The 18,532-nt window shown below is 44.8% G+C and overlaps 1 protein-coding gene across 1 annotated transcript in view; it reads left to right on the forward strand.

Annotated features, from left to right (window-relative positions):
* The first annotated feature begins 2,994 nt into the window (after positions 1–2,994).
* The window catches only part of LOC141162600 (up-regulator of cell proliferation-like), a 227,259-nt gene continuing 211,721 nt past the window's right edge, over positions 2,995–18,532 (forward strand). Inside the window, exon 1 of the mRNA XM_073648865.1 lies at positions 2,995–3,489. The gene's annotated coding sequence lies outside the window, so the exon portion shown is untranslated. The remainder of the gene's footprint in view (positions 3,490–18,532) is intronic.

An 18,532-nucleotide genomic window follows, 5' to 3' on the forward strand; every position in this document is an offset into this window, starting at 1 on the left:
CAACGCACCAGGAACCTTCCAACGCCTAATGGAGTGTTGTCTGGGCCACAGAAACTTCGAGACGGTCCTGTTGTACCTGGACGATGTCATCGTATATTCCAAGACGTATGAGGACCACCTGAAACACCTGGCGGAAGTGTTCGAGGCTCTGGCGAGTTACGGCCTAAAGGTGAAACCCTCCAAGTGTCACCTCCTGAAACCAAAGGTGCAGTACCTGGGACACGTAGTGAGCGCTGACGGAGTGGCTCCCGACCCTGATAAAATCACCGCAATTAAGGAATGGCCAAGCCCCTCCAGCGTAAAGGAAGTGCGGCAGTTCCTCGGGTTGGTAGGCTACTACCGAAGGTTTATTCCCGGTTTCACCAAAAAGGCAGCACCTATGCAGGACCTCCTGATAGGCCAGTCCCGGAAGGCCAAGAACCAGAAGCCGCCCTTCAAATGGGAAGAGCTGGAAGAAGAGTCCTTCCGCCAGCTGAAGATGGCCCTCACGGGGGACGAAATCCTGGCGTACCCGGATTATAGCCAGCCCTTTATCCTCTACACCGACGCCAGTAACATCGGGCTAGGAGCCGTACTGTCCCAGATCCAGCAGGGGAAGGAACGAGTAATCGCCTACGCCAGCCGAAAACTGCGACCCACCGAAAGGAACCCCGAGAATTACAGCTCATTTAAGTTAGAGTTCCTGGCCGTAGTATGGGCAATCACTGAGCGCTTTAAGCATTACCTCGCTTCTTCCCGGTTCACCGTGTACACGGATAACAACCCGCTGACACACCTGGACACGGCAAGACTCGGTGCCCTGGAGCAGAGGTGGATGGCCCGTCTGTCCAACTACGAGTTCACAATTAAATACCGGGCAGGACGCTCCAATACCAACGCGGACGCCCTGTCCAGGATGCCCAACCTGCCGGACGGAGGAGAAGATCCGGAGGGACTGGAAGAAGTTGAACTCCCTGCGTTCCACCGTCATGGGACTATTCAGTATTCCCACCGGGTAAGGAGTAAGCAGGCTGCTACGTTGAACCCCTTACCCCACTACAACTGGGCGGAAACGCAAGACAGCGACCCTGCCGTCCGACTGGTGAAGGAGATGCTGACTCGGCCGGAGGCTCGCCTTGAACCAGACGCTCCGGAGGAAGCCAAACAACTGTGGGCAGAGAAGAGTCGACTGTTCCTTTACAAAGGGAAGTTGTGCCGCAGAATGGTTAACTCCCGGACGCATGAATTACTCTGGCAAGTAGTGGTGCCACGAAGAGACGCAGCCATGGTGATGGAGGCATACCACGACGGAGCTGGACACTTTGGGTGGAAAAAGCTGGAGTTCCTGCTGCGCGAGCGGTTCCACTGGGTAGGCATGAGGGGAACCATCGAGAAGTGGTGCAGAGATTGTGGCCCGTGCAACCTGAGAAGGAAGGACCGAGCCAGCCAGAAGACTCCCCTGCAGTCCATCGTCACCCGGCAGCCGTTGGAACTGGTAGCCTTGGATCATGTAAAACTGACCCCAAGCAGAAGTGGCTACGTCTACGCACTAACCATCGTGGATCACTACTCCCGGTTCTTGGTTGTCGTCCCCGTCAAGGACTTAACGGCTCAAACAGCAGCTAGAGCCTTCCAGCAGCACTTCTGCCGTCCACACGGGTACCCGGACCAAGTGCTGACGGACCAGGGACCTGCTTTTGAAGCGGAGGTCTTTCAGGAATTCTGCAATCTGTATGGCTGCCGGAAGATAAGGACGACACCCTACCATCCGCAGACTAATGGACTTTGTGAAAAAATGAACCAGGTGGTAATGGATCTTCTAAAAACGTTGCCCCTGGAAGAACGCAGTCTGTGGCCTGAAAAGTTGCCCGATCTGGTGGACCTATACAACCACATCCCGGTAGGTTCCACCAACTGTACCCCGGCTTACCTAATGAGGGCAAGACCTGGTAAGTTACCTGTTGACCTGGAAATGGGAGTCCTGACCCCCGAGGACACTTCACCAGAAACAGACTGGGACACAGAGAGGCAGCAGCAGTACCGGAGAGTACAGGAGAGCGTGGAGCGAAGTCTCTGTCAGGCTAGGGAAAGACAAGAGAAAACTTACAACCAGTATGCTCCCGCTGTTCCCCTGGTACCCGGAGAGCAGGTCTTGAAGAGGAAGAGACGGCTCCACAAGTTGGACGACCAGTGGGAGAAGGACCCGTACACCGTACTGCCCTCAAGCCACGAGAACCCGAAGGTCTGTACCATCAGTAAAGACGGAGGGGAAACCACAGCCATTGTATCCCGGGACCACCTGAAGAAGTGTCCCGAACAACTGAGGAACCCTGAAGAGGAACAAGAAGACCATCGACCCGTGGAAGAAAGGGAAGATATGGTTAGTACCGTGCTCGGGGACTTCCCTCAGTCTTGGACTCAAGTCAATGGTGCAGTTGTGGTACCCGTACTCACCTTCCTCCAACCATCATCCCAAGAACCTACGGAGCAACGGGTAGAGCTGGAAGAACAGCCGGTCCAGGAGGCAGAAGACTCCACACAAGCAGAACAGGAGAATCAACCCTCTGCTTATAGTGAGCCTGCCGTACCCCTAGTGAGACAAAGAGCCGGTAGACAGCTGCCCAGTTTACCCTTGACAGCTCCTACACCCTGTAGTTCAGGGCCAGACAGTCAGCTCCGTAGGTCCACTCGGGCCACTAGAGGCCAGTTACCCGCACGCTGGAGAATTTAAAGTGTATAAATTGTTTTATTTATGTTTTTCTGTGTCTTGTTGCTTGTGTATAATTTTGTGTTTCTAGTTATTTTTAGGAATCCTTGTATATAGTTGGAGCGTAACCCAGGATGGACTAGAGACTGTTAAGGACTCGGGGTAGGACAGACCCCTACCTGGTTACGTCTCCCTGTGTTGGTGAAATGGACACCTTTGCTTTTCTTCAAAGACTGCATCCGGTTGCGGACACGCCGTAACCATCTTATGTGTTTTTCTTATAGTATTGTTATTGTTATACTTTGTTATGTTTTTCTAAATGTGTTTAGTCCCGGAGTACTAAATTTCACTAGGGGGGAATGTGGCACCCCAGGGGTCTGGTTTTCCACAGTAATGTAATGTTATGTCTGAGAGCAGGTGGGAGGTCCTTTGGTCAGGGATCCTGTGCATGCCACACCTCCTGCCGAGTCTTGGGAGGGGAAGAACTTCCCCTGTATAAACCCGGGGCTGAGGCAGGGTGAGTCAGACAAGGAGAGTGGAGATAAGAAGCAGCATAGGAAACAGCAGAGTTCCAAGGAGTCAGGGGCTGGCAGCTGTAGAGTTCGCCCTGACTAAGAAGACTCTTTACCGGACCCGGAGTCCGAGGCTGTGGGGACTAACTCCTACCCAGCAGCAGAATCCGACAGGCAGGGGATTTCAGGTCCTCTGGCCCAGAAGCCCGAAGGCACGGTCACACGCGTGGGACCAGCACCGCCATCGTGGAGCGGAAGCCATTAGAAGGCCCCGAGTCACCGGCCATACGGGTGAGCACCACACGGTACACTCAGGGACGTGGGCTACTTACATCAGCTTCTAGCAAGGTAGCCAGAAGAGTACAGTCAGTTTGGGAGGCCTACAACTACGCCTGGCCAGGGGAGATCCCATCTGCTCAAAGACTGACCAGGCCCCGTTTGCTAGCAAGTACTCCGGGAGGGTCTATCGTTGTTACCAGTAAAGACCCTGAACTACACCGTACCGTCTCTGAGTGGTTCCTGCTACCCCCATCATCCACGTCGGCTGCCCTGAGGCCATACCCCTCCCGTTGGGGGTTATACTATCACGCTGCACAATCCTACCACCGGCCTCAGCGGTCTGCCCTGCAGCAGCAGCTCCCTGGCTGCACTCAACGGGTGGCGTAGTCATCAACTAATTACTACTAATAGACAGCCGTCTAGTTTGACTCCCTGGGCACGGACCGGGTCACCGCCACGAGACTACAACCCTCCACTGATCCGGCTCCGGGTAGGCTCCCGCGTGCGCAACGCAGCGCGACACAGGCCCAGGGGCGCGTCACATACATTACATTACTGATCCTGAGTTACATCCTGTATTATACTCCGGAGCTGCACTCACTATTCTGCTGGTGCAGTTACTGTGTACATACATTACATTACTGATCCTGAGTTATATCCTGTATTATACTCCAGAGCTGCACTCACTATTCTGCTGGTGCAGTCACTGTGTACATACATTACATGACTGATCCTGGGTTACATCCTGTATTATACTCCAGAGCTGCACTCACTATTCTGCTGGTGCAGTCACTGTGTACATACATTACATTACTGATCCTGAGTTATATCCTGTATTATACTCCAGAGCTGCACTCACTATTCTGCTGGTACAGTCACTGTGTACATACATTACATTACTGATCCTGAGTTACATCCTGTATTATACTCCAGAGCTGCACTCACTATTCTGCTGGTGCAGTCACTGTGTACATACATTACATTGCTGATCCTGAGTTACATCCTGTATTATACTCCAGAGCTGCACTCACTATTCTGCTGGTGCAGTCACTGTGTACATACATTACATTACTGATCCTGAGATACATCCTGTATTATACTCCAGAGCTGCACTCACTATTCTGCTGGTGCAGTCACTGTGTGCATACATTACATTACTGATCCTGAGTTACATCCTGTATTATACTCCAGAGCAGCACTCACTATTCTGCTGGTGCAGTCACTGTGTACATACATTACATTACTGATCCTGAGTTATATCCTGTATTATACTCCAGAGCTGCACTCACTATTCTGCTGGTGCAGTCACTGTGTACATACATTACATTACTGATCCTGAGTTACATCCTGTATTATACTCCAGAGCTGCACTCACTATTCTGCTGGTGCAGTCTCTGTGTACATACATTACATTACTGATCCTGAGTTACATCCTGTATTGTACTCCAGAGCTGCACTCACTATTCTGCTGGTGCAGTCACTGTGTACATACATTACATTAATGATCCTGAGTTACATCCTGTATTGTACTCCAGAGCTGCACTCACTATTCTGCTGGTGCAGTCACTATGTATATACATTACATTGCTGATCCTGAGTTACATCCTGTATTATACTCCAGAGCTGCACTCACTATTCTGCTGGTGCAGTCACTGTGTACATACATTACATTACTGATCCTGAGTTACATCCTGTATTATACTCCAGAGCTGCACTCACTATTCTGCTGTTGCAGTCACTGTGTACATACATTACATTACTGATCCTGAGTTACATCCTGTATTATACTCCAGAGCTGCACTCACTATTCTGCAGGTGCAGTCACTGTGTACATACATTACATTACTGATCCTGAGTTACATCCTGTATTATACTCCAGAGCTGCACTCACTATTCTGCTGGTGCAGTCACTGTGTACATACATTACATTACTGATCCTGAGTTACATCCTGTATTATACTCCAGAGCTGCACTCACTATTCTGCAGGTGCAGTCACTGTGTACATACATTACATTACTGATCCTGAGTTACATCCTGTATTATACTCCTGAGCTGCACTCACTATTCTGCTGGTGCAGTCACTGTGTACATACATTACATTACTGATCCTGAGTTACATCCTGTATTATACTCCAGAGCTGCACTCACTATTCTGCTGGTGCAGTCACTGTGTACATACATTACATTACTGATCCTGAGTTACATCCTGTATTGTACTCCAGAGCTGCACTCACTATTCTGCTGGTGCAGTCACTGTGTACATACATTACATTACTGATCCTGAGTTACATCCTGTATTATACTCCAGAGCTGCACTCATTATTCTGCTGGTGCAGTCACTGTGTACATACATTACATTACTGATCCTGAGTTACATCCCGTATTATACTCCAGAGCTGCACTCACTATTCTGCTGGTGCAGTCACTGTGTACATACATTACATTACTGATCCTGAGTTACATCCTGTATTATACCCCAGAGCTGCACTCACTATTCTGCTGGTGCAGTCACTTTGTACATACATTACATTACTGACCCTGAGTTACATCCTGTATTATACTCCAGAGCTGCACTCACTATTTTGCTGGTGCAGTCACTGTGTACATACATTACATTACTGATCCTGAGTTACATCCTGTATTATACTCCAGAGCTGCACTCACTATTCTGCTGGTGCAGTCACTGTGTACATACATTACATTACTGATCCTGAGTTACATCCTGTATTATACTCCAGAGCTGCACTCACTATTCTGCTGGTGCAGTCACTGTGTGTATACATTACATTACTGATCCTGAGTTACCTCCTGTATTATACTCCAGAGCTGCACTCACTATTCTGCTGGTGCAGTCACTGTGTACATACATTACATTACTGATCCTGAGTTACATCCTGTATTATACTCCAGAGCTGCACTCACTATTCTGCTGGTGCAGTCACTGTGTACATACATTACATTACTGATCCTGAGATACATCCTGTATTATACTCAAGAGCTGCACTCACTATTCTGCTGGTGCAGTCACTGTGTACATACATTACTGATCCTGAGTTACATGCTGTATTATACTCCAGAGCTGCACTCACTATTCTGCTGGTGCAGTCACTGTGTACATACATTACATTACTGATCCTGAGATACATCCTGTATTATACTCCTGAGCTGCACTCACTATTCTGCTGGTGCAGTCACTGTGTGCATACATTACATTACTGATCCTGAGTTACATCCTGTATTGTACTCCAGAGCTGCACTCACTATTCTGCTGGTGCAGTCACTGTGTACATACATTACATTACTGATCCTGAGTTACATCCTGTATTATACTCCAGAGCTGCACTCACTATTTTGCTGGTGCAGTCACTGTGTACATACATTACATTACTTATCCTGAGTTACATCCTGTATTATACTCCAGAGCTGCACTCACTATTCTGCTGGTGCAGTCACTGTGTACATACATTACATTACTGATCCTGAGTTACATCCTGTATTGTACTCCAGAGCTGCACTCACTATTCTGCTGGTGCAGTCACTGTGTACATACATTACATTACTGATCCTGAGTTACATCCTGTATTATACCCCAGAGCTGCACTCACTATTCTGCTGGTGCAGTCACTGTGTATATAAATTACATTACTGATCCTGAGTTACATCCTGTATTATACCCCAGAGCTGCACTCACTATTCTGCTGGTGCAGTCACTGTGTACATACATTACATTACTGATCCTGAGTTACATCCTGTATTATACCCCAGAGCTGCACTCACTATTCTGCTGGTGCAGTCACTGTGTACATACATTACATTACTGATCCTGAGTTACCTCCTGTATTATACCCCAGAGCTGCACTCACTATTCTGCTTGTGCAGTCACTGTGTACATACATTACATTACTGATCCTGAGATACATCCTGTATTATACTCAAGAGCTGCACTCACTATTCTGCTGGTGCAGTCACTGTGTACATACATTACTGATCCTGAGTTACATGCTGTATTATACTCCAGAGCTGCACTCACTATTCTGCTGGTGCAGTCACTATGTACATACATTACATTACTGATCCTGTGTTACATCCTGTATTATACTCCAGAGCTGCACTCACTATTCTGCTGGTGGAGTCACTGTGTACATACATTACATTACTGATCCTGAGTTACATCCTGTATTATACTCCAGAGCTGCACTCACTATTCTGCTGGTGCAGTCACTGTGTACATACATTACATTACTGATCCTGAGTTACATCCTGTATTATACTCCAGAGCTGCACTCACTATTTTGCTGGTGCAGTCACTGTGTACATACATTACATTACTTATCCTGAGTTACATCCTGTATTATACTCCAGAGCTGCACTCACTATTCTGCTGGTGCAGTCACTGTGTACATACATTACATTACTGATCCTGAGTTACATCCTGTATTATCCTCCAGAGCTGCACTCACTATTCTGCTGGTGCAGTCACTGTGTACATACATTACATTACTGATCCTGAGTTACATCCTGTATTATACTCCAGAGCTGCACTCACTATTCTGCTGGTGCAGTCACTGTGTACATACATTACATTACTGATCCTGAGTTACATCCTGTATTGTACTCCAGAGCTGCACTCACTATTCTGCTGGTGCAGTCACTGTGTACATACATTACATTACTGATCCTGAGTTACATCCTGTATTATACCCCAGAGCTGCACTCACTATTCTGCTGGTGCAGTCACTGTGTATATAAATTACATTACTGATCCTGAGTTACATCCTGTATTATACCCCAGAGCTGCACTCACTATTCTGCTGGTGCAGTCACTGTGTACATACATTACATTACTGATCCTGAGTTACATCCTGTATTATACCCCAGAGCTGCACTCACTATTCTGCTGGTGCAGTCACTGTGTACATACATTACATTACTGATCCTGAGTTACCTCCTGTATTATACCCCAGAGCTGCACTCACTATTCTGCTTGTGCAGTCACTGTGTACATACATTACATTACTGATCCTGAGATACATCCTGTATTATACTCAAGAGCTGCACTCACTATTCTGCTGGTGCAGTCACTGTGTACATACATTACTGATCCTGAGTTACATGCTGTATTATACTCCAGAGCTGCACTCACTATTCTGCTGGTGCAGTCACTATGTACATACATTACATTACTGATCCTGTGTTACATCCTGTATTATACTCCAGAGCTGCACTCACTATTCTGCTGGTGCAGTCACTGTGTACATACATTACATTACTGATCCTGAGTTACATCCTGTATTATACTCCAGAGCTGCACTCACTATTCTGCTGGTGCAGTCACTGTGTACATACATTACATTACTGATCCTGAGTTACCTCCTGTATTATACTCCAGAGCTGCACTCACTATTCTGCTGGTGCAGTCACTGTGTACATACATTACATGACTGATCCTGGGTTACATCCTGTATTATACTCCAGAGCTGCACTCACTATTCTGCTGGTGCAGTCACTGTGTACATACATTACATTACTGATCCTGAATTATATCCTGTATTATCCTCCAGAGCTGCACTCACTATTCTGCTGGTGCAGTCACTGTGTACATACATTACTGATCCTGAGTTACCTCCTGTATTATACTCCAGAGCTGCACTCACTATTCTGCTGGTGGAGTCACTGTGTACATACATTACATTACTGATCCTGAGTTACCTCCTGTATTATACTCCAGAGCTGCACTCACTATTCTGCTGGTGCAGTCACTGTGTACATACATTACATTACTGATCCTGAGTTACATCCTGTATTATACTCCAGTGCTGCACTCACTATTCTGCTGTTGCAGTCACTGTGTACATACATTACATTACTGATCCTGAGTTACATCCTGTATTATACTCCAGAGCTGCACTCACTATTCTGCTGGTGCAGTCACTGTGTACATACATTACATTACTGATCCTGAGTTACATCCTGTATTATACTCCAGTGCTGCACTCACTATTCTGCTGGTGCAGTCACTGTGTACATACATTACATTACTGATCCTGAGTTACATCCTGTATTATACTCCAGTGCTGCACTCACTATTCTGCTGGTGCAGTCACTGTGAACATACATTACATTACTGATCCTGAGTTACATCCTGTATTATACTCCAGAGCTGCACTCACTATTCTGCTGGTGCAGTCACTGTGTACATACATTACATTACTGATCCTGAGATACATCCTGTATTATACTCCAGAGCTGCACTCACTATTCTGCTGGTGCAGTCACTCTGTACATACATTACATTACTGATCCTGAGTTACATCCAGTATTATACTCCAGATCTGCACTCACTATTCTGCTGGTGCAGTCACTGTTTGCATACATTACATTACTGATCCTGAGTTGCATCCTGTATTATACTCCAGAGCTGCACTCACTATTCTGCTGGTGCAGTCACTGTGTACATACATTACATTACTGATCCTGAGATACTTCCTGTATTATACTCCAGAGCTGCACTCACTATTCTGCTGGTGCAGTCACTGTGTACATACATTACATTACTGATCATGAGTTACATCCTGTATTATCCTCCAGAGCTGCACTCACTATTCTGCTGTTGCAGTCACTGTGTACATACATTACATTACTGATCCTGAGTTACATCCTGTATTATACTCCAGAGCTGCACTCACTATTCTGCTGGTGCAGTCACTGTGTACATACATTACTGATCCTGAGTTACATCCTGTATTATACTCCAGAGCTGCACTCACTATTCTGCTGGTGCAGTTACTGTGTACATACATTACATTACTGACCCTGAGTTACATCCTGTATTATACTCCAGAGCTGCACTCACTATTCTGCTGGTGCAGTCACTGTGTACATACATTACATTACTGATCCTGAGTTACCTCCTGTATTATACTCCAGAGCTGCACTCACTATTCTGCTGGAGCAGTCACTGTGTACATACATTACATTACTGATCCTGAGTTACATCCTGTATTATCCTCCAGAGCTGCACTCACTATTCTGCTGGTGCAGTCACTGTGTACATGCATTACATTACTGAGCCTGAGTTACATCCTGTATTATACTCCAGAGCTGCACTCACTATTCTGCTGGTGCAGTCACTGTGTACATACATTACATTACTGATCCTGAGTTACATCCTGTATTATACTCCAGAGCTGCACTCACTATTCTGCTGGTGCAGTCACTGTGTACATACATTACATTACTGATCCTGAGTTACATCCTGTATAATACTCCAGAGCTGCACTCACTATTCTGCTGGAGCAGTCACTGTGTACATACATTACATTACTGATCCTGAGTTACATCCTGTATTATACTCCGGAGCTGCACTCACTATTCTGCTGGTGCAGTTACTGTGTACATACATTACATTACTGATCCTGAGTTATATCCTGTATTATACTCCAGAGCTGCACTCACTATTCTGCTGGTGCAGTCACTGTGTACATACATTACATGACTGATCCTGGGTTACATCCTGTATTATACCCCAGAGCTGCACTCACTATTCTGCTGGTGCAGTCACTGTGTACATACATTACATTACTGATCCTGAGTTATATCCTGTATTATACTCCAGAGCTGCACTCACTATTCTGCTGGTGCAGTCACTGTGTACATACATTACATGACTGATCCTGGGTTACATCCTGTATTATACTCCAGAGCTGCACTCACTATTCTGCTGGTGCAGTCACTGTGTACATACATTACATTACTGATCCTGAGTTATATCCTGTATTATACTCCAGAGCTGCACTCACTATTCTGCTGGTGCAGTCACTGTGTACATACATTACATTACTGATCCTGAGTTACATCCTGTATTATACTCCAGAGCTGCACTCACTATTCTGCTGGTGCAGTCACTGTGTACATACATTACATTACTGATCCTGAGTTATATCCTGTATTATACTCCAGAGCTGCACTCACTATTCTGCTGGTACAGTCACTGTGTACATACATTACATTACTGATCCTGAGTTACATCCTGTATTATACTCCAGAGCTGCACTCACTATTCTGCTGGTGCAGTCACTGTGTACATACATTACATTACTGATCCTGAGATACATCCTGTATTATACTCCAGAGCTGCACTCACTATTCTGCTGGTGCAGTCACTGTGTACATACATTACATTACTGATCCTGAGTTACATCCTGTATTATACTCCAGAGCTGCATTCACTATTCTCCTGGTGCAGTCACTTTGCACATACATTACATTACTGATCCTGAGTTACATCCTGTATTATACTCCAGAGCTGCACTCACTATTCTGCTGGTGCAGTCACTGTGTACATACATTACATTACTGATCCTGAGTTACATCCTGTATTATACTCCAGAGCTGCACTCACTATTCTGCTGGTGCAGTCACTATGTATATACAGTCATGGCCAAAAGTTTTGAGAATGACACCAAAATTATATTTTCCCATGATCTGCTGGCCTTTGGTTTTTATTAGTGTTTGTCTGATGTTTATATCACATACAGAAATATAATTGCAATCATATTATGAGGACCAATAGGTTATATTGACAGTTAGAATGAGTTAATGCAGCAAGTCAATATTTGCAGTGTTGCCCCTTCTTCTTCAAGACCTCTGTAATTCTCCCTGGCTGCTCTCAATCAACTTTTGGACCAAATCCTGACTGATAGCAGTCCATTCTTGCATAATCAATGCTTGGATTTTGCCAGAATTTGTTGGTTTTTGTTTGTCCACCCGTCTCTTGATGATTGACCACAAGTTCTCAATGGGATTAAGATCTGGGGAGTTTCCAGGCCATGGACCCAAAATCTCTATGTTTTGTTCCATGAGCCATTTAGTTATCACCTTTGCTTTATGGCAAGGTGCTCCATCATGCTGGAAAAGGCATTGTTGGGCGCAAAACTGCTCTTGGACGGTTGGGAGAAGTTGCTCTTGGAGGACATTCTGGTACCATTCTTTATTCATGGCTGTGTTTTTAGGCAAGACTGAGTGAGCCGATTCCCTTGGCTGAGAAGCAACCCCACACATGAATGGTTTCAGGATGCTTTACAGTTGGCATGAGACAAGACTGGTGGTAGCGCTCACCTCTTCTTCTCCGAATAAGCTGTTTTCCAGATGTCCCAAACAATCGAAAAGGGGATTCATCAGAGAAAATGACTTTGCCCCAGTCCTCAGCAGTCCACTCCTTGTACCTTTTGCAGAATATCAGTCGGTCCCTGATGTTTTTTCTGGAGAGAAGTGGCTTCTTTGCTGCCCTCCTTGAAACCAGCCCTTGCTCAAAGAGTCTCCGCCTCACAGTGCGTGCAGAAGCACTCACACCAGCCTGCTGCCATTCCTGAGCAAGCTCGGCACTAATGGTAGTCCGATCCCGCAGCTGAAACAGTTTTAAGATACGGTCCTGGCGCTTGCTGGTCTTTCTTGGGCGCCCTGGAGCCTTTTTGACAACAATGGAAGCTCTCTCCTTGAAGTTCTTGATGATGCGATAGATTGTTGACTGAGGTGCAATCTTTGTAGCTGCGATACTCTTCCCTGTTAGGCCATTTTTGTGCAGTGCAATGATGGCTGCACGTGTTTCTTTAGAGATAACCATGGTTAACTGAAGAGAAACAATGATACCAAGAACCAGCCTCCTTTTAAAGTGTCCAGTGATGTCATTCTTACTTAATCATGACTGATTGATCGCCAGCCCTGTCCTCATCAACACCCACACCTGTGTTAATGGATCAATCACTAAAACGATGTTAGCTGCTCCTTTTAAGGCAGGACTGCAATGATGTTGAAATGTGTTTTGGGGGATAAAGTTCATTTTCTGGGCAAATATTGACTTTGCAAGTACAGTAATTGCTGTTAAGCTGATCACTCTTTGACATTCAGGAGTATATGCAAATTGCCATTACAAAAAATGAAGCAGTAAACTTTGGAAAAATTACTATTTGTCTCATTCTCAATACTTTTGGCCATGACTGTACATTACATTGCTGATCCTGAGTTACTTACATCCTGTATTGTACTCCAGAGCTGCACTCACTATTCTGCTGGTGCAGTCACTGTGTACATACATTACATTAATGACCCTGAGTTACATCCTGTATTGTACTCCAGAGCTGCACTCACTATTCTGCTGGTGCAGTCTCTGTGTACATACATTACATTACTGATCCTGAGTTACATCCTGTATTGTACTCCAGAGCTGCACTCACTATTCTGCTGGTGCAGTCACTGTGTACATACATTACATTAATGATCCTGAGTTACATCCTGTATTGTACTCCAGAGCTGCACTCACTATTCTGCTGGTGCAGTCACTGTGTACATACATTACATTAATGATCCTGAGTTACATCCTGTATTGTACTCCAGAGCTGCACTCACTATTCTGCTGGTGCAGTCACTATGTATATACATTACATTGCTGATCCTGAGTTACATCCTGTATTATACTCCAGAGCTGCACTCACTATTCTGCTGGTGCAGTCACTCTGTACATACATTACATTACATTACTGATCCTGAGATACATCCTGTATTATACTCCAGAGCTGCACTCACTATTCTGCTGGTGCAGTCACTGTGTACATACATTACATTACTGATCCTGAGTTACATCCTGTATTATACTCCAGAGCTGCACTCACTATTCTGCTGGTGCAGTCACTGTGTACATACATTACATTAATGATCCTGAGTTACATCCTGTATTGTACTACAGAGCTGCACTCACTATTCTGCTGGTGCAGTCACTGTGTATATACATTACATTGCTGATCCTGAGTTACATCCTGTATTATACTCCAGAGCTGCACTCACTATTCTGCTGGTGCAGTCACTGTGTACATACATTACATTACTGATCCTGAGTTACATCCTGTATTATACCCCAGAGCTGCACTCACTATTCTGCTGGTGCAGTCACTGTGTACATACATTACATTGCTTATCCTGAGTTACATCCTGTATTATACTCCAGAGCTGCACTCACTATTCTGCTGGTGCAGTCTCTGTGTACATACATTACATTACTGATCCTAAGTTACATCCTGTATTATACTCCAGAGCTGCACTCACTATTCTGCTGGTGCAGTCACTGTGTACATACATTACATTACTGATCCTGAGTTACATCCTGTATTATACTCCTGAGCTGCACTCACTATTCTGCTGGTGCAGTCACTGTGTACATACATTACATTACTGATCCTGAGTTACATCCTGTATTATACTCCAGAGCTGCACTCACTATTCTGCTGGTGCAGTCACTGTGTACATACATTACATTACTGATCCTGAGTTACATCCAGTATTATACTCCAGAGCTGCACTCACTATTCTGCTGGTGCAGTCACTGTGTACATACATTACATTACTGATCCTGAGTTACATCCTGTATTATACTCCATAGCTGCACTCACTATTCTGCTGGTGCAGTCACTGTGTACATACATTACATTACTGATCCTGAGTTACCTCCTGTATTATACTCCAGAGCTGCACTCACTATTCTGCTGGTGCAGTCACTGTGTACATACATTACATTACTGATCCTGAGTTACATCCTGTATTATACTCCAGAGCTGCACTCACTATTCTGCTGGTGCAGTCACTGTGTGCATACATTACATTACTGATCCTGAGTTACATCCTGTATTGTACTCCAGAGCTGCACTCACTATTCTGCTGGTGCAGTCACTGTGTACATACATTACATTACTGATCCTGAGTTACATCCAGTATTGTACTCCAGAGCTGCACTCACTATTCTGCTGGTACAGTCACTGTGTACATACATTACATTACTGATCCTGAGTTACATCCTGTATTATACTCCAGATCTGCACTCACTATTCTGCTGGTGCAGTCACTGTTTGCATACATTACATTACTGATCCTGAGTTACATCCTGTATTATACTCCAGAGCTGCACTCACTATTCTGCTGGTGCAGTCACTGTTTGCATACATTACATTACTAATCCTGAGTTACATCCTGTATTATTCTCCAGAGCTGCACTCACTATTCTGCTGGTGCAGTCACTGTGTACATACATTACATTACTGATCCTGAGTTACATCCTGTATTATACTCCAGAGCTGCACTCACTATTCTGCTGGTGCAGTCACTGTGTACATACATTACATTACTGATCCTGAGTTACATCCCGTATTATACTCCAGAGCTGCACTCACTATTCTGCTGGTGTAGTCACTGTGTACATACATTACATTACTGATCCTGAGTTACATCCTGTATTATCCTCCAGAGCTGCACTCACTATTCTGCTGGTGCAGTCACTGTGTACATACATTACATTACTGATCCTGAGTTGCATCCTGTATTAGACTCCAGAGCTGCACTCACTATTCTGCTGGTGCAGTCACTGTGTACATACATTACATTACTGATCCTGAGATACATCCTGTATTATACTCCAGAGCTGCACTCACTATTCTGCTGTTGCAGTCACTGTGTACATACATTACATTACTGATCCTGAGTTACATCCTGTATTATACTCCAGAGCTGCACTCACTATTCTGCAGGTGCAGTCACTGTGTACATACATTACATTACTGATCCTGAGATACATCCTGTATTATACTCCAGAGCTGCACTCACTATTCTGCAGGTGCAGTCACTGTGTACATACATTACATTACTGATCCTGAGATACATCCTGTATTATACTCCAGAGCTGCACTCACTATTCTGCTGGTGCAGTCACTGTGTACATACATTACATTACTGATCCGGAGTTACATCCTGTATTATACTCCAGAGCTGCACTCACTATTCTGCTGGTGCAGTCACTGTGTACATACATTACATTACTGATCCTGAGATACATCCTGTATTATACTCCTGAGCTGCACTCACTATTCTGCTGGTGCAGTCACTGTGTGCATACATTACATTACTGATCCTGAGTTACATCCTGTATTGTACTCCAGAGCTGCACTCACTATTCTGCTGGTGCAGTCACTGTGTACATACATTACATTACTGATCCTGAGTTACATCCTGTATTATACTCCAGAGCTGCACTCATTATTCTGCTGGTGCAGTCACTGTGTACATACATTACATTACTGATCCTGAGTTACATCCCGTATTATACTCCAGAGCTGCACTCACTATTCTGCTGGTGCAGTCACTGTGTACATACATTACATTACTGATCCTGAGTTACATCCTGTATTATACTCCAGAGCTGCACTCACTATTCTGCTGGTGCAGTCACTGTGTACATACATTACATTACTGATCCTGAGTTACATCCTGTATTATACTCCAGAGCTGCACTCACTATTCTGCTGGTGCAGTCACTGTGTACATACATTACTGATCCTGAGTTACATCCTGTATTATACTCCAGAGCTGCACTCACTATTCTGCTGGTGCAGTTACTGTGTACATACATTACATTACTGACCCTGAGTTACATCCTGTATTATACTCCAGAGCTGCACTCACTATTTTGCTGGTGCAGTCACTGTGTACATACATTATATTACTGATCCTGAGTTACATCCTGTATTATACCCCAGAGCTGCACTCACTATTCTGCTGGTGCAGTCACAGTGTACATACATTACATTACTGATCCTGAGTTACATCCTGTATTATACCCCAGAGCTGCACTCACTATTCTGCTGGTGCAGTCACAGTGTACATACATTACATTACTGATCCTGAGTTACATCCTGTATTATACCCCAGAGCTGCACTCATTATTCTGCTGGTGCAGTCACTGTGTACATACATTACATTACTGATCCTGAGTTACATCCTGTATTATACTCCAGAGCTGCACTCACTATTTTGCTGGTGCAGTCACTGTGTACATACATTACATTACTGATCCTGAGTTACATCCTGTATTATACTCCAGAGCTGCACTCACTATTCTGCTGGTGCAGTCACTGTGTGTATACATTACATTACTGATCCTGAGTTACCTCCTGTATTATACTCCAGAGCTGCACTCACTATTCTGCTGGTGCAGTCACTGTGTACATACATTACATTACTGATCCTGAGATACATCCTGTATTATACTCAAGAGCTGCACTCACTATTCTGCTGGTGCAGTCACTGTGTACATACATTACTGATCCTGAGTTACATGCTGTATTATACTCCAGAGCTGCACTCACTATTTTGCTGGTGCAGTCACTGTGTACATACATTACATTACTTATCCTGAGTTACATCCTGTATTATACTCCAGAGCTGCACTCACTATTTTGCTGGTGCAGTCACTGTGTACATACATTACATTACTTATCCTGAGTTACATCCTGTATTATACTCCAGAGCTGCACTCACTATTCTGCTGGTGCAGTCACTGTGTACATACATTACATTACTGATCCTGAGTTACATCCTGTATTATACTCCAGAGCTGCACTCACTATTTTGCTGGTGCAGTCACTGTGTACATACATTACATTACTTATCCTGAGTTACATCCTGTATTATACTCCAGAGCTGCACTCACTATTCTGCTGGTGCAGTCACTGTGTACATACATTACATTACTGATCCTGAGTTACATCCTGTATTATCCTCCAGAGCTGCACTCACTATTCTGCTTGTGCAGTCACTGTGTACATACAATACATTACTGATCCTGAGTTACATCCTGTATTATACCCCAGAGCTGCACTCACTATTCTGCTGGTGCAGTCACTGTGTACATACATTACATTACTGATCCTGAGTTACATCCTGTATTATACTCCAGAGCTGCACTCACTATTCTGCTGGTGCAGTCACTGTGTACATACATTACATTACTGATCCTGAGTTACATCCTGTATTGTACTCCAGAGCTGCACTCACTATTCTGCTGGTGCAGTCACTGTGTACATACATTACATTACTGATCCTGAGTTACATCCTGTATTATACTCCAGAGCTGCACTCACTATTCTGCTGGTGCAGTCACTGTGTACATACATTACATTACTGATCCTGAGTTACATCCTGTATTATACCCCAGAGCTGCACTCACTATTCTGCTGG

Source organism: Phyllobates terribilis, unplaced genomic scaffold, assembly GCF_046119375.1.
Source record: "Phyllobates terribilis strain yellow unplaced genomic scaffold, ASM4611937v1 Scaffold_9__5_contigs__length_417890890, whole genome shotgun sequence".
In the NCBI taxonomy this organism is placed as follows: Eukaryota; Metazoa; Chordata; class Amphibia; order Anura; family Dendrobatidae; genus Phyllobates; species Phyllobates terribilis.